Raw genomic sequence first — 27,450 nt, forward strand, 5'->3', positions numbered from 1 at the left:
GAGGAAGGGGGCTGGGAATACTGCTCTAATTTGACTTGGGTGTGTATTTCCCAAAGCTGAGGCTGTTACCTCGGACAGCTGCCATCCTTGAGTCTAGAGTGAGTTTTGTAGTTCCAGGTGCAATGAACAATCTCAGATTGGGTTAGCAACTCTACAGAAGGGCTGAATGGGAACTTGAGCACATGGACCAGAGGGGAAGAGGAAAAAATCTAGAAATATTTAGGAATGGCATGGAAGGTGGGTCAGTGGTGGGATGTCCTTGGGGTGGATGTGACATGTTACTTTGTGACCAGCAAGGTGATGTGATTTCAAGGGAGGGATGCTTATTACCAAGAGGCATCAGGGAAAAGGTCAGCACAGCCTTGGAGCTAGATGATACTCACAGACAATGCATTCTAGTTCCAAACTGAGACCGAAACCCATTGCTTTAGTTGGTAGAGCCACCATGTCACACAGCTCTAGCAGGGAACCACCGTATTCTGTGTGGATGGTCTTCTTGGAGCCCAACTCCTGGAAAAGTGCAAACATTTAAAGTGTAAACCACTCTGATTCAGTGAGTCTTGGTTTTTCACATCCAAAAATGGAGATTCTAGTGCATTCCTGACACCAGGAGTGGAAGAATTGCGAGATCTTTATCAACCATATGCATCAGGTGCAAAACATCTCAAACATTGGCAACTGTCACCCACCTGGCAGGCAAACCCCACATCACAAGCCCTGCCTGGTGTTCAGTTCCTCTGTGAGCCTTGATTGCTTTACTGCTGGTCAGGTCCCTAGCCTGCCTGGACCACAGCTCCTTGGTGGTACCACGGGACGTCCCTCGACTGCTTGCCCTCATAAATCCATCCCCCAGCTTCCACGCACCAGCCTGGACTGGAGATTGGGGCCTGAACACAGGGATTCCCAACAGAAAAGGGGGTAATTTTGAAACTATTGGCTCCTTTCATCACCAAAGTGCTAGGGAAAAAGAGTTGAAACTCTCAGAGGCCCATGAATTTGATCCCGTGTGTGTGTGTGTGTGTGTGTGTGTGTGTGTGTGTGTGTGTGTGTGTGTGTGTTGGTACCTGCCATTCAAGGTCAAATTTTGTCTAGAGATTTCCTTCTTCTAAACCCAAAATGTCCACTTGGAAGGAAAGCCCATCCTTTAGCCTCAGGGGTTCTTGGTACCCATCCTTCCCTAAGCAAAGCCTGCCCCATAGTCTGACACCCTGAAAGGGCTCTCGTGGGACAGTGGCCTGGGTGGTGGCATTTGAGGTCCAACAGAAGAACGCAGGAGCAAGTTCTGCTCTCCAAGTCCAAGACTTTTGAGATCGTGTCACGGAAGATGCTGAGTCGAGTGTCTACTCAGTCACACAGGCTGTAGCTGTCCAGTCTCGGAGAGGAGACCCAGGACTTATATTGATTTGCAGAGATGGTGCCTTCCTGTCCCACATTCATGAAGAAAACTATTTCTCCAGATATCCAGAGCCGCCATGTTGCACAACTTCAGGCAGTACAACTCTGAACGGTGCCTCCTGCAGAAGATCTTTCCTAAGATATAGGACATAATATGCAAAATAAGAATGGCATTTTCATTGTTTTGCAAAGTCACAGAGTCCTGCTTTCAGCTGTGTCCCCGAGTTGACTGCGTACTGGACCTAACAGAGGCATCTACCTTGGCTGTGGAAGGTCTAGCATAGCGTCGGTATTGCTGTCTCTGTACTTTGGGTTACAGCACATTCCGGGGTCTCACTCCCTTTCTCTCAGGGTAGAAGTGAGACCTGAGCATTTACACCTTCTGCCTAAGCTGCCCTGGGGCCATGGAGGTCAGGAGACTGCAGCTCACAGCTGGGCCGGGCCTTTGCCAGAGATGGGACTTGTCTTGTTCCCAGTCAATTCTGATCTAGCCATTAGGCCTCTCTTTTTTTCTTCCCCCTCTTAGATCTTCCTCTCTAATAATTACAGCAGTGTCCCTCACTCCCCTCTGAGCTAGACTCCTGGGAGTTCATTGAGTCCTTGGAAGAAATGGTAGATGGCTGTGGCTGGTCTTTACCTATTGCTGTTTCAGGACTCCTGGCCACTGGCCACATGGTGACCCAGCCTCAGTGCCCTCTGGCTTTCAGGCTGTGTCCTGCAGGAGGGACCCAGAGGCCAATCACCCGAGCAGTGTTGACCATCATGGTTGCATAAAGTATCCAGAAGTGAGGATTCAAGCTTCTGCAGGCTCTTGGCAACAGTTAAGAGGAATAAGTTTTTAACAGCAGGGGTCCCTGGGAGGTGGCTTTTGGGGTGATTACCCTTGTCCTCTTTAACTCTCCCTAAGCTTGTGTGTAAGCTAACAAGTACTGTGGCTGGGAAAAAATGAACAGAGTCCAGCCTTAGCATGGACCACGAAAAGGGGCAGGGCTGCATAGGGGTCTTTAGATTAGAGGAGGGTTGTGCATGCTTCGGACTTCCCGGCAACCCCTGTGCCCTCCTCTGCCCAAGTCCCCTCGTGTGGCTCCAGTCACATCCAGAGGGACCCAGATGCAGCGCTAGATGGTGGCTGCTCACCGCCTGACAGGACTGTCCTCAGCCTCAGAGCCTCACAGCTGATGTGGCTCTGTCCTCAGCGTGGGGTTCTGTGCATGGCGCTGAGGCGCAGGGACTATGGACAAGCTGGCGATTCGCTCCTCCCAAGCCTCAGCTCCTCTTCGAATCCTGGCCTTGCAGACTGATTTGTTTTCTTAGAAGCCACCGGTATCATTGCTAATTCCACAGGCTGTGAGATAAGGAAAGGAAGTTAGGCCAGTGAGCATCAAGAGATGGCCTTGCCGAGTGACAGTGGCCTGGTTTAGGGAAATGACACTGATGCTCATGGGACATATCATCCAGCGCTCCCTGCCGGGCTGCCTCTACCCAGAGCGGCCAGAGGGAGCTGGTGCCTGAGGTCACTTGAGAGCAAGGCCATCTGTCAAGGTGTTTGGGAGCCACTGGCCACCTGCGGGAGACTCACCTGCCTCCTGGGCTGCGGTGTCAGCCAGCAGGCAGCATAGGGAACCTGCATCTGTGCAGTCGGATTTGTGGGGGGAGTCGGAGGCCTGGGGTCCTGTGCTCTGGGAACAAATCTCATGAATGAGGCTTTCATGCTTCCCAGGCCTGGCTCTTGGTGTGGACCTGTCACGCCCTCCCACGCCCTATTCTATGGGACAGAAGTGCCACCCCCCACTGAGGCAGAGGATGGAGAAGGAAGGAGAGGCTAAGCAGGATGACATGCAGGGCACTCCATCTGGGCCTCTGGGGAGACTTTGCCCAAGACAGACAGTTTGCCCCCCGAATGCACAAAAGCCCCTGGGACATTGAGGGCATGAGTTAGCAGCATGCCACCACCCACAGAGGGAGGCTGGTGGCTTTCCACCTTGGTGGCCGAGGCTGGCACGGACACTTTGTTTTTGTGGAGTCTGAAGCTGGGGTCCAGCATCTTGCAGGCAATACTCCAAGCTCCTGGAGGCTAAGTCCTATTGGAATCCTCAAAATGGGAAAATGTACATTTTCTTGGATTTAGCAGTTGGTAGGCAAGAGAAGAGGAGTGGTTGTTTCTTAGGTTTTCTGCTGTTGTTGTTCATGCATTTGGGTGGCTACAGCTGACTTCTGCAGGCGGGCGCACTGCGAAAGAAGCTAATGTGAGGCAAAGGGGAAAATTAATAAATCATTCCTTGAATATTATTCTAACAATTAAGACAACTACTTGTTTCTTGAACAGACTGTCCCCTGATGACAGGTCACTGGTGGCTGCAGATTGTTGACATTTTATTAGAATTTTACTGGTGCGAGCTTTATAAATTTTACATTTTACACCAGAGAGCTCTGGTCATTAAGGTTGTCAATATGGAAATACATCTACTGATTCATGTTCACCTGAGTGTGTGGTAGGACAGCCTTGGATCAATATTCAAGATAGAGTTAGTCATCCCAGCACTCTGGGAGGCTGAGGCAGGAGGATCAAAAGTTCAAGCCTAATCTAGACAACTTAGGGATTTAGCAAGTCCTCATCTCAAAATGAAAAATAAAACAGGACTTGGGATGTAGCTCAGCACTTAGGTACTGGGTTCAATTTCCAGTACCTCGAATAAAAAAGGAAAAGGTGAAACCTGTCTGTTAGAAAGTGGGAAGAGGGCCGGGGATGTAGCTCAGTGCCTGTCTTGCTAGTGCAAGGTCCTGAGTTCAATCCCAGGTACCCCTCCCCCCCAAAAGTGGGAGGAAAAACGGCTGCCTAGAGTGGTGATTGGTGCAGGGGGGTGGGGAAAGTAGAGCTTTGATGGCTAAACAGGAGTTCACCAGGGCCTCCAGGGAAGGCAGTCCAAGCCAGAGGAAGGCTCGTGCCGAGGCCCCTCGATGTGTGAAGCCGGCCGTTTCCAGGAGCTAAGGGTGCAGCAGGCAGGAGTCCTTTTCAATGACAGGAGCTGGAAGGAGATGAGGGTGATGAAAAGCAGTTTGGTGCCAACAACTTATAAGCCTCGAAGGCAGATTGTGGAGTTTGATTTTTATCCCAAACACCATGGAGAACAAATGTCTTGTATTTTAGAAAAATGGTTCCAGTTGCAAGCTCTTGCTCGACTTCCCTTCGCTGCTGACTGCCCTGTCTCTGTAATAGGGCCCTTAGGAATCACATGTAGTTGGAGAACACTTTTTCTCTCTCTTTTTGTGATACTGGGAGTTGAACCCAAGACCTTTATACTGAGCTACATCCCCAGCTCTTTTAAAATTTTATTTATTTTGAGACACGGTCTCACTAAGTCACTAAGTTGCTCAGGCGGGGCTTGAACTTGCGATCCTCTTGCCTCAGCCTCCCAGAGTGCTGGGATCACAGGCGTGCACCATCCTGCCCATTTCAAGACCCTGCTGCACTGTGTAGCAGCCTCCTCTGTGTCTCCCTTCTTTCTGCTTCCCCCGCAGCCTGCCCAGGACTGGTCTCTTGCCCTCCCTGCTGTTCTTCCTTCCCTTCTCCTGCCTCGCTGGCACCTGGGAGCACTGGGCCTGTCCATTCTGTCTCCACATCACCTCCCCAGCCCTGTCACCTTCCGGGTCCCAGGGTCCTGTTTGGCCCAGACTCTTGAGTCCTCTTGATGGGAACTGGCTCAACCCCGGGTTTCTCACACATCTTCTCCTCTGCAACTCTTTTTTGCTTGTCTTTCTGGCCACACAGGGCCTGGGGCATCATCGCCTCTGTTTGTCACTGTATCGGCTGTGCCCACTGGGACATGGGCATGATTTGTGGATGAACGCAGGGAGGAGGATTCACTTAGCAAGTTCTTGTAAGGGACCAGGCTAAGCATGAAAAGTCCTTGACTTGAGCCAGCAGCAGTGGGGATGGAGGACAGGGGACAGCTTAGGGTCAGATTTCCAAAGGAGCACAAATAAATCATTTTCCATGTGACTACAGGAGGAGCAGGGAGCGGTGAAGACAAAGTGACACACAGCAAAGACATTTCACTCCCATCCCACACTCCCACCCTGCAATTTTGTGTTGCTCTCTCTGCCTCTGCCTTTCCACTCATGACAACCTTCACACAGGAGGGGGACTCGCTGGCCACTGGCCTGGCTGGGCCTCGATCTTGGGCAGAGTCTGGCCCTTTGGTCAAAGCTCTTTGCCATGCACAGCCCTTGGCTGCTGGTCCTGTCTTTCTGCAGAAAGTCCAGCTGGATGAAGCATTGCTTGAAACTTTCTGTCCACATTGCCCGCTCTTTCTCCTTGTGTCAGAGTGGATATCTGGCCATGTTTCAGGCAATGACCCCTTTCTGGGCTGGTTTTCATGTACTTTGTCCCCAAGAGTTCATGTTTTAGATTTGGTCCCCTGTGTGGCCATGTTGGGAGGCAATGGGATCTTTCAAAGGTTTAGTGACAAGTCCTTGGGTTATCAGGGGCACCACCCTCAGAAAACACTAAGGAAATTCTCACGAGACCCAGAGTTCCCTCTCACGAAGAGGTTGTTATAAAATCAGTCTGGCCCTACCTCTCATGGTGGCTTCCTGTCAACCAGTGTGATCTCTGACTCCCGCACACTCTTCTGCCAAAGGCCAGACAAATGGGGCTTCCCTATCTTAGACTTTTAACTTCCAAAAACTATGAATTAATTTAAACAAACCTTTTTCATTGATAAAGTTTCCCAGTGCTGGGTATTTTGTTATAGTAATGAAAAACAGACCAGTACACCCTCTTCTCAGGATGTAAGGACTCCTTATATCCAGAAGGCTCCCTCAGACTTTTTCCAGCCTGCTCAGTGTTGGCTCCTGTTATCAGTGTGGCTCTTATTTGAGGGGGTCACAAAGCACAGGAAGGGGGAGGTGGAGTGAATTGAGAGATAACATAAAGCCTTACAATTCCTTAATAACACACTGTCCAAATTTCAAAATGTTAGTAAAGCATGCTAACATTTACCTAACACACCTAACATAACTAAATAATGACAATAATATAATAATTTACAATAGTGTGTGAATTATCTCAGTCCTTGGCTGTGTTGGCATTCAGTTCAATTCTGCAAAAGTAAAGTTTCCCAGTTGCTCATTGTTCATTTTGAATTCACTAGATTTAAAACTACACTGGGAATGTTTTTCTTTTTGATGTCTATAAATTAGTGTAATATGTGAAAATATATAATACAAGAATGTGCCAGTCAGCTCCAATTTGAGGAATGATCTTCAAACTTGACCTTTTCCTATCATTTCCTTTAATCTGTAAATGTTAACATTCACACTGAAAAATACTTACTGTGTGTCAGATGTTCCCCTGAAGGTTTCATCGTGACTATTAGAACACTCCAATTTGGGATCTCCAAGGAAGATTTCTGTCCAGTCAGGGAAGCAAAAACCACACTAGATGTTTCAAACAGATGGCATTTGATATGGAGGATTAGTTGCACGGGAGTGGGGAGCTGAAATAACCTAGAGATTAGCAACTGCAAGAATCTCCACCAGCCCTAGAGTTGGGGAAGAAGAGGAAAGAAATGGCCTGTCCTGGCCTGAGCAGGGCCAGCGGGGCTGGTGTTCAGCCTCTGTAAGGGGTGTCGACCCCCAGAGCTGCAGTGGCTGCTACTCCACTGCCAAGGGTCATAGCCTGGTTGCTGCCGTCCCTCTGCAAGGGGCAAGGCTGGTGCTGGAGGGGATGCAGGAGGTGGCATTAGCAATACCAGAGGATTCTGGGAGCCTGAGCCAACTGTCCACTGCCATCTTTCCTACTCACCTTTCCACCTGCCCCCTGAGCCTGCCTTGCTGAACCCAGCATGAAGCCAGTGGGCCAGGGTGCTGGCAAGTGTGGCCTGGAGCCCCATCCCCAGCACTTCTGGGTGACCTGGAGCTGGGGGCAGTGGTGAATGAATAGAAGATGTATGGACAGACCCACCCTAGGCTCCACAAAGTCATTCCCACCTTGAACAGAATTTGGGCCTCCTGGGTTGTGGTCTGATGAGTTTATCTCCTAGAGGCCTGGTGGGTGACGCTCCTGCAGATGGGAATGAAGAGGGCAGACCTTCCCATTGGCCAGTCTCCATGGAAGGGAAGGGGTAGGTCATTTGGGGGAAGGACTGCAAGCAGTAGCCCTTAGGCAGCAGGAGGGAATCCCTTCCCCCTCTGGGCCTTGTCGCTTCTGTTAGGACACTGAGAGCACAGAGGAGCCATGAGGGCCTTTCCTGGAGATAGATACAGTGTTCTGGGCCAATGGCCAGCTCACAGGCAGCTGGGGACCCCAGTAGAGTGGAGCAATGGCCTCCGCCCAGCTGACCAGCTTCCAGTGCCTATCTGAGTTCACTGCACTTTTATCCAAATTGCCCAGCCTGCTCTTAGTTCTGTCTGAGGAAGTGTGGAGATTGCTGGGGAAAGGTGTGTACTGTGGCACTCGGGGCACAGAGGCCCGCGAGGTCAGCCACAGGGATGCAGGGAGCATACCAAGGGCCCCTAGGAGGTGTGGCATAGGAAGCAGGTCCTTGTTCCCATGAAATCAGGGCTTGGTTTTATTAATGAAAGGCCAGGAAGAGGGCTGTAGTAGGGATGGAGATGGACATAGCTCTAGACATCTCCTGGTCTTTGGGGTTCTTGCTGGGGCTCTCTGCTGTGCCCTGAGTCCTTACTGTGAGATGCACCATTAGGCACACAGGGCTCTGGGGATGAGCCTGCAGGACCCCTCTGCATGCCAGCCATGTACCCCCTGCCTTGGAAGTGAGAGAAGGGACAATTTTCCTGGACACCAGAGGACAAGGGGCTGTGTGTGTTCATGTCCAGAGTCTGCAGACAGAGACCTTCCTGCCAGCGGGTGGGGGTCGCTGGGCATCCGAAGGTCGGAGCCAGGCAGGGTCCAGTGGGCACAGAGAGTGGTTTGCAGGGAAGGTGAGGAGATTTTGCCTCAGGACCATCTGGAGTCTAAAGTGCCAACTCAGACAGGTGTGGTGGCACGCACCTGTCAACCCAGCCATTTGGGAGGCCAAGGTGAGAGGATCAAATTCAAGCCCAGCCTGACTTAGTGAGACCTTGAATGAAAAATTTCAAAAGGGCTGAGGATGTAGCTCAGTGCAAAGGCCCTGGATTCAATTCCCAGTACTAGAAAAATAAAAACAAATACATTAATTAACGCCACCTCTGTGTGACTCAGGTGGCTGGAGCTGGCCACATGCAGGGTCCTATTCTCAAGGGAGAGGCTGGGTCAGGGCGCTGGTGACCACCCCACTCCATTCCTTCCTGACTTGGAGGCCCTCAGCACTGATCTCCAACAGTGCTCCTCCAGATTTTATTTTAGCTCAAGCCCTCTACAGTTTTCTGTTCCCTAAGCCAAGAGGCTTTGGTCAGGCTCGACGTGCAGAGAAGTGCACAGCTTTCTGAGTCCAGGCCTTCCGTGCCTTCTCTTTCTGCTAAGGGCGTTGCTGGCTTGGTTCAACCCTGTCGTTTTAGAAATGAGTAACCCAGGCTGGAGAGGGGAGGAGGTCACATGAGCTCCCCCATCCTGGGGCGGGGGACCGAGGTTCAGCCCCCATTCTGCAGCCCAGCTCCCTCCCAAGCCTCTGCATTTACTCCACAGTGGTGCTGATCGGCTGGTTTACTTTGTATTTAAAATGCCATGAAAGTTGCTGCTGTGTTGATGAATGAAGCCTCCCAGGAAAGTCATTTCCGTTGTGCACAAGATGAGGCCCCAGCCACTGTCCAAGAAGGAGAAGCGGAAAGAGGCTGCGTGGCAGGGGGCCCCCAGCAGTGATAGTCTGGATTAGTTTCCCCCCAGCTCTGCTGTAGCAGCCGGAGAGGTAGGGAACCCCACAGGCCTGCTCTTTCCCTGGCTCCAGGCCGCCTACTCCAGTCTCCCTCCTGGCCACGCTGTCATGGCTGCTTCTCTTGGCGATGCCCTGGCTAGGGCCAGTGGAGGCAGGTGTCTGTCCACCTGAAGGCTGCGTGCTTCATGCCTGGGTGTGGAAAGATGGGCAGTGTGCATGGCTCATGAGATGTGTGTGTGTCCTGGGGTAGGCACATGTGTACATGAACAAACACGTGTGTTCACGGGCAGGCACATGTGTGGGGAGATGTGTGTGCACATGGAAGATGTGTGTGTTTCATTAAGCAGTTATTTGTACATGGGCAAATGTGTACATGGACAGAAATGTATGCACAAGGTCAGACGCATGCATGTACACAGCCAGGCACGTTTGTGTACACAGACAGGTATGTGTGTGTATACAGGTAGGCCTGTGAGTGCACACGCAGGTGTGCACATGTGCCTGGCAGGCATGTGGGTTATTGCAGGCAAGCAGGCCATGTGCAGGTCCCTGCTGACTGCTACCACACAGAGCTCTCAGGAGAGGAACACAGAGCGGAGACCACACTGCCAGCTTGCTGGAGAAGCGTCCCACCCAGACCCCTATTGGAAAGTGTCCCTGATGTCACTGTGCCCAAGGGCCCCAGCACTCTGCCCTGACCAGGAGACACCAGGGAGGACGTCGGTACTCACCACGGGGGAGGGCCGGCAGTCCTGACTCAGACCCTGCAGCCCGAAGACACTGCGTTCCAGGCCGCACCTTCCCCTCTTCCGGGCTGCTCCTGCTTCTGTGCAGGCTGCCCTCCGCGGGGTCCAGAGGAGCCTCTCCCAGCAGCTGGGAGCAGCAGGCAGCCTGAGAAGCCCCAGCAGTAGCCAGGAAGCATCAGCACCCTTCAAATTGGGACTCTAGCCCTTTAAATCTGCTCGGTTACCAAGAAAGAAGAGGCATCAGACCCTGTTAATTAAAGCTCGCCCTAGTCCATCACTCTGTGGAGCTGCAGTGCCCGGCTCCTTCCTGGAGACTTAGAGATTCTCCTGAACTCCCAGCCATGGATCTTGGAGCATTTCTCCCGAGATCAGCAGGAGGTATGATTCTTGCCGATGGCACTGGGAGGCTTGGGTGGCTCTAAATCAATTTGACAGCTGACTGCATGGACGCTGCCTGGCCCCCTCTCTTTCCCTCTTCCCCTCTGCCTCCTCTCAGTTTCCCGGCTTGTGTGTAGTTGAGACAAATCAAGTTTTCATGGGTTGGAGGAAGGAAGGTCCGGAGGTGCAGTAGTTCGGAGTGTGCTTGTTTTGGCCCTGGCTTCACCTAGCTGCCAAAGTGGTTTGGAGGAGCGGGGAAACAGTCCTTTCAGTTCTGGCTTGTGCAAAATCATGTCTTCCTGGCCGGGTCCCTTCCCCCTGGTTATCACCCTGACTTGACTCGCTTCAGCTTCTCAATTCCATGACCTGCTACTCGGTCTGAAGGTGGCTGTGCACCATGCCCTGTTTTACGGGAAAACTCATTCCATGCAACTTTCCCTTCGTTAGTCGTCCAGAGGGACACCGAGCCCAGCGACACCTGTCCCCCGGCTCCGCTCCCCTCTGCTCTGAATGCTGCTGGGTTCAAGCGCTTGCTGTAGGATTTCAGGAATCCTGAACCCTGTCCCCAGTGTCTTTTGAGGAACTCACTTTTAGCCGACTCTCAGTCCTGTTGAGAAGAGTTGTTTTGCTTCAGGAATCTGCTCAAGCCTGGCAGGGAGCAGATTCATCTTCTTCGTACATTGCATTTTGTAAATTGTACTCGGGCCCAGAGAACATCTATCTGCAAATCCTTCATTGATTTCTCTTCGCCCCCACAGCTTCCTTCTGGGTGAAACACTCACTGGGAGTCAGACCCAGAGGAAGGGTTTCCTTTCCATCAGTTTGACGCGGCTCCACAGACATCCCTGAAATCTAGACCCTGGCAGAGGGAGCTGTTTTGGTTATTCTGAGTAAGAGTCATCAGGTCCTGGGAGGGACATGGGCCCAGGTGGCCTGGGAAGGGTCTCCGTGATTCCCCCCTGCACCCATGAGAGGCGCTTGGGAGGAAGCACTTTTCCTGATTCTTCCAGGGGCTTTGAAACAAGCTGAGTGATGAACATCATCTTTCAAGCCTTGAGAGGGCTGTGCACCAGAACACAGCTTGTGAGAGTGGGGATTTTCCCCAGAAGTTGTTGCCTGCAGAATGCTGAAGTGTTTACAGGAACAGCAGCTACTGCGTGCAGCTAATCCTCCCCAGTGCCCACAAAGGCCAGGCACTGTCCCTGCGTGAGTGTCCTGGAAGTTGGCCTGTCTGCTTCCTGGCCACTCTGGGCTCAATACAATTCGTATTATTGGGCTAATAAAACTATCTGCCATGGCAGAAACTCTCAGGTGAGGAGACACTGTTCAAAACCTATGAAGGAAGCACGTCCATCAGTGGATTTGTGTGGGAATTTGAAGATTCCAAAACAAGAACTCAGGGAGAGATGTCACGAAGGTGGCGAGGGTGGCACTGGAATTTGGTGGCCTTTTGCATGGCCGGGTCTCTCAGCTGGTCTGTGAGTGGCTTTACTGAAGGATGGAAGAAAGCTGTGGCTGTGCTGAGTAGGTGAGTTCCTGGGCTCCCAGACAGAGGGGATGGCGACAGGGCCCAAAGTGGGGTGACCCCACAGCTGGCACCCTTTCCTGCCTTCCTTCCCAGGGCCATGGGCCCTCTGCTTCGCTGGGCATGGTTGCTTAAGAGTCAGCACCCGCCTTCTGCTCTCCAGGGAAGCCAGAGAGCCCAAGTGTCACAAAATAGGCCTGGGACAAATGTCACTGCGTCCTTGGACTGGCGAGGCCCATTAACAATAAGTAAATGAGTAGATTGTTCCTTTACGTCAATTTTTCTTTTCATCTTACTGGCATGCTGTTTGCTTTTGATTTACTGATGTCTGCCGGAGTTTGTTTGGACCTGACAACTTTGCAGGCTTGGAAGCCCATGGGTTTTCCCCCAGGGACCTTGGTGGCTTCTCACATTCCCCGGGTGGCAGAGTGGAAAGGGCATGGCCTTCAGGGACTGGCTGACCTTGGTTGGAATCTCAGCTTCATCACCTAGTAGCGTGTGTCACAGGCCTATGATCTGATGTCACTGAGCCTCAGTTTCTCCATCTGTAACATGGTAAAGTTGTCAGGATTAAAGGGGATGATTTGGCTGATGTCTGCATGTGTCATACGCACAAAGAAATCATTCTTCTTCCTGTTGTAGCCGTCTTTAATGAATGAACCGTTTAAATAGCTACACTGGCTCCTTCACTCATGCTGACTGCACAGCAGGGACAACCTCGTCTGTGTCACTGCCCCCTCCCATGGCTCACACAGGGCACAGCATTCTTGCTCCCTAAATTAACCAAATGATTCTGTGATGATCTGTGGACTTTTAACCTTCCACATAGGTGATTTTTAATGACCTAGCAAGACCAATTCGCAGTTTACTTAGGAAATAGAATTTAGTCAGATAGATAAAAAAAGCCCCATAACTGTAATAAATTCGGATTAAGATGTATCCATTTATGGAGAAATTTGAATTGCAATAAAGAGGTCTGCTGCCCTGGGCCTGGATGAGGTGCCTGTGGACTCAGGAAGTGTCCTTGGAGCTGTTCTGTTGGCCGAAGACACAGCTCCCCCAGCGCGAGCTGCTTCCTCCCTTCCACCCTTCAAAGAGGACAAGAGGCTCTGAGAAGTGAAACCAGCTCTGGGTGGAAAGAGGTGCTTAATGGTCACTCCAGTGTGGAGAACAAGCCAATCAATATATCAATTAACCAATCAGTTGGACTGTGCAGACACTTAGCACCTTTTGGGGAGAATCATTGATATGATAAATACTTATCAACAATAATAAGCATCATAATAACTAATACCACCACTCCCCCCTGCCTCTCGTGGAGGGTCTCTCCCCTGCTGGGGGCTGTGGTATCAACATGAGAGTGACATCACCCCTGTTTCCAAGTGGGGGGACAGATGAGCTACCAAAGGGTGTTAATGCATCCCAGGAGAGGCCAGGATAGGCCTGAGCCTGGTGGAGTGTGGGAGCAAAGTCATGGAGCCCACCCAGCTGGGGCGCCTTCACCTAGGTGATGCTAAACTGAGTCCCCTAAGAGGTGGTTTTGGGAGAACATTCCAGGCTGAAAAGTGGCACATGAGAAGAGCTGAGGTAGAAGGGACACGTGCAGAGGTGGTGGCCATTCCATCTGGCTGTGTATCGATGGGCATGAGGTCAGAGAGGAGGCCAGAGGTCTGATTCCTCCATTCTGAGGGAGATAAAGAGTCACTAAAGAACTTTCAGCAAGAGAAGTATTTGCGAAAATCAAATCCAGCAATTCTATATTGAGCATTGATCTTCTACTGTGCTGGGTTCCAGGCACTGGATGCAGCAGAGAACTAAACAAGCAGAAACCCCGATCTTCTGGAAGTTTCATCCAGTGGGGGAGAGAAAAATAAGCACGGGAAAGGTGAAGTGGGCATAGCACATCAGACCGTGAGACAGGCCATGCAGAGGGGGAACAGCGGGAGAGTCCTGGGAGCGTGGGGAGGTGCACCATCCTAAAGAGCAAGCAGGGAGAAGGCGCTGCCTGGTGGCCTTGGGAACCAGACTCTCAGCGAACTTTGGCTTTGACGTTGAGTGAGCCGGATGCTAGTGCTGTGCTCCGAGTGCAGGGGAAATATTTTTAAACAATCCTCTTAATTACTGGTTGAGAAAGACTGCAGGTGGGCCGAGGTCGAAGCAGGAAGACTAGGTAGGAAGTGACCAGGAATCTCAGGAGAGAGATGACAGCGGCCAGGGCGTCCTGGTGGAGGTTGGGAGGGGTTGTATCCTGAACTTTCTCTCTCTAGGATGGAGGCGATGGGATTTGCTGACGGATTGGACAGTTGTGTCAGAGAAAGGGATGACTCGAGGATGACTCAAGCTGCTTTGGCCTGAGACAGGGACAGTGTGGGCGGAGCGGGAGCTGGGTGTTTCTCATGTTCACTTTGAGGCGTCTGTCGAGCCTCCCAGGAGGTGTGGAGTGGGCAGTCCTGGAGCTCGAGGAGATCTGGGGGGAAGACAGCCCCAGAGTCGTCAGAGTCCAGATGGTATTGCAGGCTCTGTCCGATGAGATCATCAGGAGGTGGATGGGAGAAGGAGAGGACCGAATTGAAGGCACCCGAGGAGCTATTCATAGGTTGTGAGGAGACTGAGGAGCGATGTTGCCCATGTTCAGGACAATTCATGGCTGCTGCTGTTTGGATCCTAAGTGTCCCCCAAGGCCCACGTGTTTGAAGCCAGGTCCCGAGCTTGGCACTGTGGGGTGATGGTGGCACCTTTAAAAGGCAGAGCCTCATGGAGGGTCTCTGGAAGGAGCAGTGAGCCCTTTGAGAGGACTGCGGGATCCTGGTCACTTCTTTACTCGCTCTTCTGATTTCTGGCTTGAAGTGTGAGTGCTTTTGCTCTTCCACATGCACCTTCCATGGGGAGCTTCCTCATCACAATCCAAAGCAAAGGGACTGATGCAGCTGTGAGCCCAATGAACCTTTTCTCTTTATAAGCGGATCATCTCAAGTATTTGTGATGGTATTGGAAAGCTGACTAATACCACACCCTTCTTACACCTGATTTCCTTCTTTTGCTTGAGACCAGGACTTGTAGGTAATTCACCTCATGTTTGGCTTGTCCCACTCTTCTACCTTCTTCCTCATCTTCTGCAGACCTGCTCAGATGTCTCTTGTCTCCCCAAAACCCTCCTTTACCCTCAAGTTCTCCATTAGCATTTACATTTTTTTCTTTGTTCCTTCATGAATAAACTTTTCTTTCAGCATTAATCAAACAACTCCTAGGCATGGAAGACATACAGAAAAAAAACCTAGCCTTTATCTTACTTGAAAATAATGCCTATTTATTTCTCTCTTATTTATTTCCATAAAGCATTTTGAGTAGCATTGTGGTTGTGTATATACAGTGAAAATGATCATAAGCTAAGCAAAAAATATTTTGTACCCCAAATTTGTACTTGTATTCTAAGATACAATTTAAAAAGAGGAGCAAAATCAGAAAAAAAAATAGAATTCAGGAATCAAGGACAGAGGTTTGCATTGGAATATAATCGAGCTACAGATCTGATTAGAGTTTCCTGGTCAGCAAAAGCAATATGGGGATTTCCTTTTTAAAACTAACTAAAGTATGACATACATACAAGAATTTTCTCATGTCATAATTGCTCAATGCACCTTTGCAAACAGAGCATGGTGTCTCAGCAGCACTTACATTTAGGCCACGCTGTCCCCACCCTGGATCTGTCTTCAGAAGTCTGCTCCCAAGGCTGTTGTCCCCAGAACTGAGCTTCCCTTTCCGTTTCACACTTCTTGGGAACTGACTTCTGCGTTTCACTCAGTCCCGCATTTCACTCAGTTCCTCAAGGACAACAAAAGTTTTCTAGCATTGAATTCTAAAAGAATATTTTCTTCTGGGTTTTCTTTAAATCTTTTAAATGAAAAAATTAAATGAATGGTACCTTGTCTATTTTCGTAACGTATTTTGGATAGTGTACAAATACATGCACACACACATAATAGGCATGTGACGAGACATAAAATATAAAATTGTAAACTAAGGATAAAAAGGGCAAGTGGTGGTGATTATTTCCCATCACTGAAGCTCAGTGAGAGACAGGTAGGGAGGAGAGGCGGGGTGATAAATGCCAGGGATCCAGCAACTCAGGGCTGGCAGTGTGGCTGGAATTTGGAAATGGGGAGTTGGCCTGCAGTTTCCTGAGCAACGGGGTGGGGGCCAGACTGAGGGAGGAGGAAGAGAAAGGACTTGGAGCTCAGCTGTGCTGCCTTTGAGCGGAGACCACTATTTGGAGAAGGTTCATTCTCAAGAGGACAGAAAGACGGCGGGTGGAAGAAGCCATAAAAGCTAAGGAAGCTTTATTTCTCCATGCAGTGGGGGCAATTTTATTATGTTCTTGGAGAAATCGATAGTCAAGCAAGGAAGGTGTGGAGGTAAAAGATAAGTTAAAGAAGCAAGGAGCATAGAAGCATAGAAAAATCTTCAGGGCTCTCTCCCTCTCTCCCACTCTCTCCCTCCTCTTTAGTTTTCCTGGTCATGGGCCCCAACCCTCCCTCCTCATCGTTTTCTTTTGTTCGAAGCTAAGCCAGCCAGTGGCATCGCTCTGCCTTGTGGGGGACCCTGGGGCAGGAGGTCTCAGGCCTTTCTCTACAGACGGGGGCACTGTGGGGCATCTGTTTTCTTTCAGCCACCAGCCCCGGGATGCCAGGGCTGCACAGGGCCTTGGTGAACATCCAGTCTGTGCAGTCCAAATGAGGAAACTGAGGCCCATGGTTTCCCGGCAAGGTAGAGACAGGAGCAAAGCCAAAATCCAGAAGTCTGGACTTCTCACCCTTAGTGCAGCCACTGCATTTCCCAAGTGTTCCCTCCTAATCTCGAAGACACCAGCGTTTCTCAAATTTCAGCACGTATCATAACACAGGGAGGGTTTGTTGAGACAAAGCTTTCTAGCCCTCCACCCCCTGTTTTTGTACTGGAGCTTGAACGCAGGAACTTTGCACTGAGCTCCATCCTGAGGCCCTCTTTTACTTTTTAGTTTGAGACAGAGTCTCGATAAGTTTCTAGGTTCCCCAGGCTGAGCTCAAACTTGCGATTCTCCTGTCTCAGCCTCCCAGAGTTCTGGGATTACAGGCCAGGAAGCTTGATTCTCCTGTCTCAGCCTCCCAGAGTTCTGGGATTACAGGCCAGGAAGCTCAGAAGCCGCAGCCCTTGTGAGTGTCTGATTCAGCAGATCTTGGGAGGGGCCACACAACTGGCTGTCTGCCAGTTTTCCCAGGGGATGCTGAGGCTGCTGGGCGGAGCGAGCGAGCGTTGCTTCCAGGAGAGATGCCGTAGGCGGGGCGGGAAAAGAGAGAGGCAGGAGCAGGAGGAGGGAGAAGAGCATCTTTGCCTGGGTCCCTGGCAGCATTCCCTTGGGGTTGCTCTCAGGGCCCAATGAGGTGGGGGTGACCACTCCCAGTCTGAGAAGATGAGCCACTTTGCCACCTCCTAGCCAAGAAGATCTAAGGAATGCAGTCGGGCTGGCTGAGAGCTGAGACAAATCCCGGGAGAAGCAGGCTGTCCTTAAATACAGCACATTCTGTGCTTCCCCCTCGCTCTGTCTGCCCGCCCTTCATGGGGGACAGAGTCACAGGGAAGCCTGCCACCACTGCCACCACTACCACTGCGACGCAGGCTGGGAGGCGTCACAGTGCACACAACTGGCACCTCCCTTTGGCAGCTCAGACCTGCACCCCCGCTGGTTTCCCAGGGGAAAGGGGAGCCCAGGCTTGCTCAGCTGGGTGTGACCCAAAGTTCCTCCTCAGCTTATTCCATTATCTTGGCTCTCAGAGCATATGTCAAGTGAATTCTGTGTCTCTGGCAGGTTATTACGCGCTGAATTAGTGTGCTGAAATAAAAACTGTAATAAAGCTGTACCATACTCTTAAATTGTTAAAATTTATTATAAAATGTGCATAGTTATTAACTGATTTTCACCCGTGTGCGTTTGGCCGCCTGAAGCCAAGGGAGATGAAAAGTGACTCTGTCACAGGCAGGCGGGGAGCGAGTTGGCTCCTGGAATTCTCCAGAGTCCCAGATGGGACAGGAAATTCACACATTCTCGGGGAGCTGGCCGTTGTTGGCTCCCTGGCACTGCCTGCAGCAATCCAGGCCTCCGGGGCTGTCAATCTTGGTCCCAGGGGAAGGAAACCCATCTGTCCACTTCACAGAGGCCCTGGGCAGGCGGAGGAAAGTGTGGATCAGTGATGCTGTGCCTTCGCCGGAGGGTGGACACTCCCCCTGCCCCCTCCTGGAACTCAGTGCTCTACCTGCTGCAGACTGGGCTTACCCCACCCTCTTTTTTCCCCAGGCCTTTTCCCTACACTGCCTTTGGGAGCCAAAAGGAGGCAAAATTTCCTCCACTTAGCCGGGCATGGTGGCACACAGGCAACTATGGCTGTTTCCTGAAGGGCCCATCAGCATCCAGGTCTCCCTTGCTGCACGGAGAGGAGGCGAGTGTTTTCCCTGTTCCACTGTGGGGGGCGCTGGAGGGTAATGCTGCCTGTGTTGCGCAGAGAGATGCTTTACAGGCATATGGAGATGGAAAGGGCCCCTGTGGCTTCCACTCTGCACACCGAATTAGGTCCCAGTTTGTTCTCTTGGCCTTGATTCTTGTCCCCTAAGACATGTCTGTGCTGGGGCAGCATCTGCACTGTTGACAAGCCCTGGGTCCTTAGACCAAACTTCCGGAAGCTCAAGACACTTCTGATTGAGAAGAAGTGGGAAGGAAGAGCCCAAAATGGTTCCCTAGTATCAAGGCTCAGCGTTTCCTCTGGCATCTGCCACTGTGCCCAGGAGCTGTCCTTTCCCATCAGCACCATGGGTTTCCATGCAGAATGTACCAGCCAGGAGCATGGGGTTCTGGGGAGATCGGGCCCTGATGTTGGGGTAAGGGGCTCCTGTGGTGAACTGGAAAGCTGAGGGCCAGTACAGGGATTGCTTGGTTTTTTTGCTTGATGCCCACTGGGAGAGTTGTCCTCTTGTCTGTTTCTGAGAGTTCCGGTTAGCAGCGGACCGTGAGATTTCACAGTGTACGATCACACTGGAAGCTGGGGAGCAGACCCTGCGCTTGGGGACACAGGATATGCTGTGTTTGTTTGGACCAAAGTTAACCAATCTCTTCTTCTGACCCTGGGACACAAGGGTGCCACCCGGTGGGAAGGTGGCAGGGGGTGACCTGTGTCTTCAAGACTGCTGCATGGGACAGGTTCCCTTCTCCCCTGTAGTCATTGATTTGGAGGGAAATTAAACTGTATTGCCAGGAGGGTAAGATACCATGCTCCGATGGAATTGTCCAGAGCCCTGAGTCTTCCCTTCTCTGCCTTTGAGCCTAAGGATAGACTATAGGGTGGAGAGGGAAAGCAAAATCGTATTTGGATCTCAACGATGTCGGCTTCATTCCTTTTTCACCTCCCTCCGGGACAGTTTTGCAGGTTACACAGGAGATAATGCGACGGGGACAAAGCAGAATCTAGTTAGCGCATCAGCGCCGTCTCTGGTTAGCAGAATGATCTCCTAGTTTTAAACCACAGTGAAATTGCTGATGTGAGAGCAGTGATTGCTGAAGTAGATCATAAAGTGGCCAACTTCAGAGCACCGTGGTGCACTGCAGAAACCCAACCTTTCAGATGCATCTCTGTATTCCTCACCTCTTTCCAGAAGGGAGGCGAGGCAGTTTGCAAAGATGTATATCCAATGGCAAGCTATAATTAAATAAAAGAAATTAAGTGGACAAAGAAAATAAGACAAAGGGAAAACAAGACTGGGGAATTGAGGATGGATCCAGTGATGAGGTTAGGATGAGAAATTCATGACCTCAGACCCTGTGCTCTGGGGTGCCCCTGAAGTGCTTCTTTGCCAGCACAGAGAGGGAAGCAATTCCTATTGCAGACTCTGTAATAGCAGATCCAGGAGATGAAAGCCAACAGCTGCTGAGAGGTGGCTCTTCCTGAGATACGGTCCCCGAGGGGCCTCAGAGAGAGGTCGAGGTATCACATGGTAGCAGCGTCCTGCATGGCCTCCCGGGCCATATGGCAGGGAGCCTCCTGGGGCCGTGGCAAGGCTGCCTCTGGCGACTTCCCTCAAGGCAGGGGCTGTCAGAGGGATGGAGCAATCCCAAAACAGGACCTGAAGGTCTCATCTTTTTCTTTTGGTGGGGGTGGGGGTGGATTGGGATTAAACCCGGGGACTTTGAGCTGGGCTACATCCCCTAGCCCCAGTTCCTGTTTGATCTTTAGTTTGTTATTTTAAGATAGAGTCTCCCTAAGTCATTAGGTTGCTCACGTTGGTCTCAAACTTTTGATCCTCCTGCCTCAGCCTCCCGTAAGTGCTGGGATTATAAGCGTGTGCCACTGTGCCTGGCTCTGATTTCATCTTAGAGTTTAGATTACATGTGACAGGTGGTCTTTCCTTCAAGCTGTCCTCTGTGAAGTGGCATGAGAGGCAGCTGCCGCGTTTAAGACATGCATGTGCGTTTGTGTGTGTGTTTGTGTGCGTGCGTGTGTGTGTGCGTGTGTGTTGAGAGCTTGGTAAAGGATGGGGTGATCTCATCAGGCAGCTTTTGTCTAACCTTGGTCCTCAGCTTGCTTCCTTACTTTTCACATTGAGGTTCCTCCTAAGAGCTCCTGTGAGGAGAGGGTGGTTGAGAAAAGTGGATGGGCTTGACTCCCGAGGTAGCTGTTCGCTCAGAGTTTGAGAATCTAACGGTGTAATCATCACTGTCTCTGTGGCCAGGCAGAGTGATTTCCTAGTTTTAAATGACAATGAAATTGCTGTGAGCGCTAGGTAATGATTTTGATTTTATTTTTTAATATTGTTGATACTGGGAATTGAACCCAGGGCCTTCCCCCTGGGCTATATCCCCAGCCCTCTTGAATTTTTTTTATGTTGAGACAGGGTCTCACTAAAGGCTGGACTCAAACTTGTGATTCTCCTGCCTCAGCCTACCAGAGTACTGGGGTTTTAGGCATGTGCCACTGTGGATAATGAATTTTGATGTAATTCATCTTGACAATTACTTGGAGGGCAGTTGCCCTGGTGCCAGTTGGGTGCAAACCCATATGCTTTAGCAGTTGGCAGAGCCGGAGGTGGCCCTGAAATCCTTTACACAAACTGAAGGAGTGACCAGGTAACCTTCTGGAGCAGAACGCCATTCGGATGCAGTTGCTGGACCATGTCCAGCGCTGGGGTCTCTTCTGATTGGTTGGCTCTTGGCTAACATCCTCTTTGATTGGTCAGTTCCTGCACCCCACAGGCTGTTAGCTATTTTAAAAATCACCCTGCCTGGGAGCAGGCCACGAAACTCCTTCAGGAGAACTTGGGGTCCCGTGGACATCTAGATGAAGGGTGGGGCAGCTTCCTAAACTCAGGGTGTGGCAAAATATTAATTCAGAAAATAGTTAAAGCAGGTGAACTAACCATCTACTTCACTAATTAACCACTTGATAAGAATCCTCATTTAACCTTAAACACCACATTTTCCTGGTGTATTCTGTGTGTGTGTTTACCCAGGAGCACTTAAATGATAAACAATATGAATGATTCTTTTTGAAAAGTGATGACATTGGCTCTTAGAAGAGCCAATCCAGGGCCGGTGATTTAGCTCAGTGGTTCCAGCGCCTGCCTCACAAGCATAAGGTCCCAAGTTCAATCCCTGGTACCCAAAAAACAAAACACAGAAGAGCCGATCCACGTGTTTTGTGCTTGGCAGTGATTATAGATCAAAGTCACTCGTCTCCAGCAGCCGCTTCTAATTTATGTCCATAAAATCTTTCCCTCAGTTGAGAAGAGAATAGTGCTCATCCTGTCCTCTGCCCGTGTTCAGTTAATGGAGGGGAGGCCTATGATTTCTATCACAGAGATAGAAGATAAGGAGGGAAAAAATCCTGCTTTACACCACATTTGAACTTGGGGGTTGTGTTCTAGGCACCATTTTGCCATTTCAGGCACTGGGGATATAGTGAGGAACAAAACTGGAGAAAGACAGACAATAAAAATTTACCAAGCCAGTCATGACACATGACTGTAATCCCAGCATTCTGGGAGCGTGAGACAGGAAGATTGCATGTTTGAGCTCAGCCTGGGCAACTTAGCAACATAGTGAGAACTTGTCTCAAAATAAAAAAGGGCTGGGGATGTAGTTTAGTGTGAAGGCCCCCAGTACAAAACCAAAACCAAACCTTACTTTCTTGTAGGACCTTGAGTTAAATCCGTTGTCTGGGTCAAGCCGAGGTTGGTATCTATTGTTGTGGACCCCAGTATCCTTACTGGACATGTTCCAAGACCGTCAATGGGGCCCTGAAATCGTGGGTAGTACCAGACCCTATACATACTATGTTTTTTCCTAAATATACACACCCACAACAAAGTTTATGTTTTAAATTAGGCATAGTAAGGGATTAACAACAACTAATAATAAAATAGAACTATTCTAATAATATACTACAGAGAAGTTATTTAAGACATATGAATTATTTATTTCTGGAGTTATCCCTTTAATATTTTCAGGACACAGTTGACTGCAAGCAGCAGAAATTGCAGGGAGAGAAAGTGTGTGTCGGGGGCATGAGCTGTGTGATTCCTTTGATCTTGAGAATGGATTGCACTGGTCCATTTCTTTGTAACCTAGTGATTTTGCACTGTGCTCTGGGGCTTTGAGAATGAGGATATGTTGTAGAGACCCTGAGTTCTCTTGGGCTGGGCAGAAGGGTGTGGATTTGCTTGTTGGGTTTTGTTTTAATGGGAGGGAACCCCCTGGGCCGCAGCTGAAAGGTCCATCCAGTCCTCAGTGCTGGGGGTCTCTGGGTCTGCCCCCCAGTGTGTGTGTAGTTTGGGGATCAATCAGAGGACTGGCAGGGTTGCTGACAAAATGTGTCCCCTGCCTCCCATTGCAATTGTACCCTTCTCTCCTTCCTGCTTTGCTCTCTCACATTCTAGCTGCTGGGTGGCTCTTAGCTGTTTTCACATTTCTCAAGAGTAAGAGTTTGTGTCTCTCCTCACCTGGTCCTCACTGGGTTGTCATTAGGTGCAGGCCATAAGAAGTGGGAAATCCAAGAAAGAGCTAGAGACATCATGTTGCAGTGATACCTGAGTACTCTTGCATATGGCAGCACAACTCATAACAGCTAAATCTTGGAAGTGGCCTTTCTGCCCATCGATGATGGATGGCTAAAGCAAATGTGGTCTTGACACACAGTGGAGTACTACTCAACTGTAAAGAAGGATAAACTTGAGGCATTCATAGGTAAATGGATGCACCTTGAGACCATAATATTAAGTGAAATAAATCAGACACACAGGCTTAAATATTGTGCGGATTCTCTTATATGAGAAAGCCATAATATAAATAAAGAGCAAATAGGAAATGGGGAGGTTTTTTTTTTTTGCAAAAAGGGAAGGGAATTAGGCGATGGAGGGAGAGGAGGAGGAGAGGAGGGAAGGGGATGTGCAAGAACTGAGATGAGTGATGCACACGCACTGACTCCCCATGAGGAGTGTGATCATTGTGTGTGGCAAACATATGTGTACGATTAAAAAAAAAAGCAGACATCACCTCATGCATGCGTCTCCCTCTTCCATGGCTCTACCCCTCTTCCATTTCTTCCTGCTGCTGGCCACACTCCAGCAGTCTTTTATCTATTGTCCAGAATTTCTAGTTGTTCTTGTGTAGGAGAGTTGGTCCACTGTGAGCTACCTCTGCATTGCTTCTTATACATCACCGGAAATTTAGGGTTATTATTTGTAGGAGGGTTGGTTAAAGATGAGCTATTCGGTTATTTTAAGAACTCTAAGACTTAGCAAATAAATAAACAGATCGGATCACTTTAGATAGTGACAAATGCTATGATGGCAAAATGTAGGGCAGAGTATCTGGAGTGTGCGTGTGGAAGGGAACACTTAAATTAGAGTGACCAGGAGGTGACACTGAGCTGGTGCCTGCCCGACAAGGAGGAGCCCTGTGCGCATGGCGGGGGACACAAGCATCTTGGGGGGACCTCTGGTACAGGGATGCTGAGGCAGGAATGAGCGTGGTTTTTGGAAAGGCAGGGATCAGGCAGTGGCGACCAGGCAGGCATGGGGGCAGCAGCAGTGGCGTTTTATTCTGCATGGGATGAGGAGCCACTGGAGTTTACACACCAAGGCTGTGGGGTCTATCAATGCTTTCACGAAAGACGCCCTGGCTCTGCAGTGAGCAGGCAGAAATGGGGCAGGAAGCCAGAGCACAGGTTCTGCAGTCGCCTGGGGGACAGGGCAGAGCCTGGGGTGACAGTGTCACTCTCATGGGTGAGGCACCGCCTGTGCAGTCTGTATGGGCGGCCAACACCAGGGGGCAGCACTGACCGTCACTGCTCACCGTCCCCAGAGCAAAGACCACGGTAACCCGAGTGATTCCTGACACCCTGCATGGTCACAGCATACAGCAGGGCCTGGGCCTGCTCGGCTCTGTGGATGTGGCACCTCCTTCACCTCGGAAGTTTGGCTCCCAGTTGTCCAGGTTGAGCACTAGCAGGTGCAGGGGGGCCACTGCCTTGCTGGGCTGTGTCAACTCGGGCCTTCCCTCCCTCTGGTCTTCCAGCCAAGTGAGGCTCAGCTATGCCATCCCCAGGTAAGCGGACTCTCAGTCTGGGAGACAAGGGCAGAAAATCCCCTGATTTTCCAGCATACCCCAATCCAGAAGCCCCACTCAGAGGCACAACTTGCCATCAGCTGTGGCTCCCTGGGAGGATTAGTGAAAGCTCTTCCCCAAAGGCACCAGGTGGGGATTTCCCTGAGGGATGCAGAGGCAGCTGAAACTCTGTGCAGAGGCCTGGATGCAGATCTTCCTCGGCCACTGTCTGAGGGTTCTGTATTCATCAGTTTTCCATTTCTGTATGAAACAGCTGAAGCTAGATGACTTTGTAAAGTGAAGAGGTTTATTTAGCTCCCAGCTTTGGAGGTTCAAGGACAGCTGGACACACTTCCTTCCGCCAGGATGCTGTCCGCCATGGGCCCTTCACTGGGGCTGAGCAGAACTGCCACAATGTCCTTGAAAAAACTGTGTCCTAGAGATGGGGCTGTGAGAGAGAAGGGAAGCCAGGGAGATGGACGGTGGGCTAACTGGGGTCCTCGGGGAACTACATTGACCCATCTGAGGGCCTGCCGCCAATGACCAAAGGACTTGCCACTGGCTCCCCACCCCGTGAAGGTGCCATGACCTCCTGCATCGCCAGCTGAGGACCAAGCTCCCAGCACATGAGCCCTTAGGAGACAGACCCACGCCGTATCAAATTGCAGCAGTGTCCACCAGCTGCCACATCCTGCAATGTTTTTAGAAAAAGATTTTGTACCGGGCACTGAACCCAAGGTCTTCACACTGAGCTGCATCCTCATCCCTTTGTCATTTGTATGCTTTTGAGACAGGGTCTTACTAACTTACTAAGTTGCCCAGGCTGGACTCAAATTTGTGACCCTCCTGCCTCAGCCTCCCACAGTGCTGGGATTACAGGTGTGCACCATCACTCCTGGCTCATTCTACCTTTATAACCCTGCGACCTCACCCGTTAGCAGGAACAGGAACACCTCCTCCAACATAGGGATCTCAGATGAGACGGTGTCTGTGGAGTCAGCCGGATGTGACAATGACCAGTGCTTACCTGGTGCTGGCTCTGCTGCTGCTGCTGTCCATTACTGCTCATAATCAGAGATGGCTAACCCCCTAAAAGGACAGTACAGCTGACCGAAAACGTTGATGTTGAAATTTAAAAATATGTGTTACGATAAAAGACATGTTGCCAGAAATTCCCCCCAGAATCCTCCCCCTCACTTCAAACACACTCATTCCACTGTTCTTGCCACTTTCTGAAGCAGTTCTGGACTCCTCTTTCCTGAATGTCTTTATGAGATATGATAAAAAACACAGTAAATGCTGCTGCTGAGCGCCATCCAGCAGAAAGGCAGCTCGTAAAAACACTACAGTTTGTCCTCCTCCACCTTATTCACCAGCTCTGGCACCGTGAGACTTCTGGCTCTTTCCCAAAGTCAAAATGACCAGGAAAAGGAAACCAAGAAACCTTTTGAGTTGATTCAGGACATCGAGGCAGCCACAACAATGCAACTAAAGACCTTCACGAAAGAGGACTCCAGAGCTGCTGCAGAAAGTGACAAGAACACGGGGATAAGTGTCTTGTAAGTGAGGGGAATTATTTTGAGGAAGATTCATGGCAATGTGTCTTTTACTACAATGAAAGTTGAAACACACGTGGTATTTTTTCTTTATTACACTTCATATCCACAGAACTATGGTTGGATTGCACTGTGCTGGACTCAGGACCAGTGAGCGGTGCTGCTTAGAAAGTGTGGCGTTAGCCATGGACCTGTGGGCCTCCAGGGTCTCGAACCCTCGTAGAAGCTGGGCAGGAGAAGCCGGGCAGTGGCATGCAGGTCAAATGGGGTGAGCGGCAAGCTCCCTGTCTCTGAGGTCTTATAGTGTCCTCCGTGCACACGGAGGGAGGTCATGGCAGTGAGACTGGGGCCCATGGGTTAATTCCATCCCCGTGTAGGTGTTCGAGCCCAGTGCAGAATCCACAGAGATGGGCCCAACATCAGATCCACCTGAATCCTGATCGTTTTGACTCACCTAGGAACAGCCCTCAAGTTATGAAGGTAGAGAACAGGAAAAGTAGAAAGAAATGATCTTGCTTTACACCATATTCGTATTTATGCAGGGCCCTGAGTTTGGAGGGGAAATGGTTCTGAAATGCTGGGTGGGTTTAACTTCTTCAAAATTTGTCTTCATGATTTAAAAGTACCCATTGGAGGCACTAAAAGTTTTAGCCCCCAATTTTAGAAAGTTTACAATTAAAAAAAAATTTTGGGGGACTGAGCTCAGGGCTTTTGCATGGAGCTACATCTCTAATCCTTTTTATTCTTAATTTTGAGACAGGTCTTGCTAAGTCACTAAGTTGCTGAGGCTGGGCTTGAATTTGTGATCCTCCTACCTCAGCCTCCCACAGTGCTGGGATTACAGCAAACACCACTTGGCCTGACTAAAATCCTTTTGTAGAGGCCTCATAGATTACCACACACCGAAGTATGGCAGAGGTCTTTGGTCTGCTGCTTTTGCCCGTGGAGGAAGGAAGCCTGGGGAAATGCCCGGCAGAAGTGCCTCAGAGGGGAGAGGAAGGGGTATACTTCTTGTGTTTACTGACACAAGAATGGAAGAGAGTAGGAGCACTCAAACTTGAAACTTAACAAAAAGGGGAATAAATAAACAGAGGGAAGCCAGACGGTGGTGCATGCCTGTCATCCCAGCACTCTGGGAGGCTGAAGCAGGAGGATCACAAATTCCATCCAGCCTGGGCAATGTAGCGACTTAGTGAAGCCCTGTCTCAAAATAAAAAATAAAAAATGAGCTGGGATGCAGCTCAGTGAGAAGGTCTTGAGTTCAATCCCTATACTCCCCCCCTTCAAAGGAATAAAATAAGAAGTGCCAATTCTTAATAATCACTCCCATTTGGAAAAAAAATTTGGTGAAGTTGATAGATAGGTGCCATGAATTAAGATGAAATCTTCTAATTTGAAATAAAATGAAATA

The 27,450-nt window shown here is 50.2% G+C and overlaps 1 protein-coding gene and 1 long non-coding RNA gene across 12 annotated transcripts in view; one reads left to right on the plus strand and one right to left on the minus strand.

Moving 5' to 3' along the window:
* Positions 1–593: 593 nt before the first annotated feature.
* Positions 594–10,124, minus strand: LOC101715306 (uncharacterized). 2 transcript variants are annotated; one of them, XR_002393235.2, is made up of 4 exons: positions 9,944–10,124; positions 2,975–6,834; positions 2,533–2,740; positions 594–1,530 (listed from the first exon to the last, which is right to left on the minus strand). It is a non-coding gene; the product is annotated as an uncharacterized LOC101715306 (long non-coding RNA). The 2 variants fall into 2 exon arrangements; XR_015445449.1 differs by having other exon boundaries at positions 2,975–6,806; positions 9,944–10,123.
* Positions 10,125–10,150: 26 nt separating this feature from the next.
* Caln1 (calneuron 1) overlaps positions 10,151–27,450 on the plus strand; it is a 534,324-nt gene continuing 517,024 nt past the window's right edge. For 5 of the 10 annotated variants that reach the window (XM_087196182.1, XM_087196189.1, XM_021254339.2 and 2 more), the window contains exon 1: positions 10,190–10,336. The gene's annotated coding sequence lies outside the window, so the exon portion shown is untranslated. Of the gene's footprint in view, positions 10,337–11,725; positions 11,865–27,450 lie in introns of those variants that run through there. The other 5 variants (XM_087196183.1, XM_087196194.1, XM_021254340.2 and 2 more) reach the window with 2 other exon arrangements.

Source organism: Heterocephalus glaber, unplaced genomic scaffold (assembly GCF_053883595.1).
Source record: "Heterocephalus glaber isolate CG9 unplaced genomic scaffold, H.glaber_assembly_v1.0 deba00001610, whole genome shotgun sequence".
NCBI lineage: Eukaryota > Metazoa > Chordata > Mammalia > Rodentia > Bathyergidae > Heterocephalus > Heterocephalus glaber.